This window comes from Penaeus monodon, chromosome 21 (assembly GCF_015228065.2).
Source record: "Penaeus monodon isolate SGIC_2016 chromosome 21, NSTDA_Pmon_1, whole genome shotgun sequence".
Taxonomy (NCBI): Eukaryota; Metazoa; Arthropoda; class Malacostraca; order Decapoda; family Penaeidae; genus Penaeus; species Penaeus monodon.
The window spans coordinates 8,433,120-8,434,195 of record NC_051406.1 but is presented as its reverse complement, the minus strand read 5'-3'; the positions used below and the strand labels follow the sequence as shown (position 1 = coordinate 8,434,195).

Genomic DNA, 1,076 nt, shown 5'->3' with positions numbered 1-1,076 from the left:
TTAATTAAATTACTTTGCTTTATGTTGCAAGACAGAGATATGGCCATTTCATTCAGAGGCTTTCCCCTACAAAGTACTGTTAGTGTATCATCCATATCATTTCCTCAAACACCATTGTTGGTTGGGGACCCAGTTTAAAGCAGTTTGCCTACCCAAAATAATCTGTGCTGTGGAGAGCCTGAAGGTATATCTCCCTTTAGGATGCATGGGCTAGATCTGCTGTAATTTCAGTGGCCCTGCCAGAAATATGAGAAGTTTGGACAATTACATAGACAAACTCTTGCCCCATCCTACAAAACCATGCCTGCAGTGCAAGTAGTTGAGATAACTGATCTGTTTGTCAAGTATATAATACTGCTTTGTGGAGTGATAACAGAAATGCTTCCCTCCACCACTCCCTTCAGTCAAGGAGTGTGTATGACTTTCTTGCCATCAGTTTCACGAGTAATTTCTCAAGCTCACAGTCTGCTCTCAGTGGAAGTGTGACAAACATAATTAAGCTCTAGTCAACTCTGTAATTAGTTTCAAATGTGTATTCAGGGGTACTCTGATTATTTGGCTAAGAATTACATTAAACCAAAATGAATGTTTATTAAATTGAACCTAAGACCACTTTTATGATTAGGTGTTACTGCTTATGTTACTGAAGCACAAGTATAGTCCAAGATGGGATGAAATTCTTGGTCCTGTGCATCACTATCATTGCTCTTGTACCTGCAATACGCTGCAAGATATGCTAATGGAAATTTTCATGTGGATGGAGGTTCCAGCTTCAATTGGAGCTAGTTTTCTTTTTTCTGAAAGAAAAGATGTGAAGTGGGATGTGCCTGGCTTCTTTGGTTTTGGAATAGGTACGGTGAGGTAGCATAGCTCAGTGGTAGAGTGCTGGCTTTGCATTTACAAGGCCCTTAGTTTGCACCCAGTCACCCCTCGTAGTTGACTTATCTGAGTGAATACTGGTATGTTGACATCAGCATACTGGGATCAAAGACATGGTAGAAAGGAATGGGTCACCCTACCACATTATCCTGTGGCTTAGCACACATGTTCCTCTATGAACCTATACCCTATGTCAC

The 1,076-nt window shown here is 40.8% G+C and overlaps 1 protein-coding gene across 1 annotated transcript in view; it reads left to right on the top strand.

The window, feature by feature from the left end:
• LOC119586175 (GPALPP motifs-containing protein 1-like) overlaps positions 1–1,076 on the top strand; it is an 8,604-nt gene that overhangs the window by 3,999 nt on the left and 3,529 nt on the right. The window lies entirely within an intron of this gene.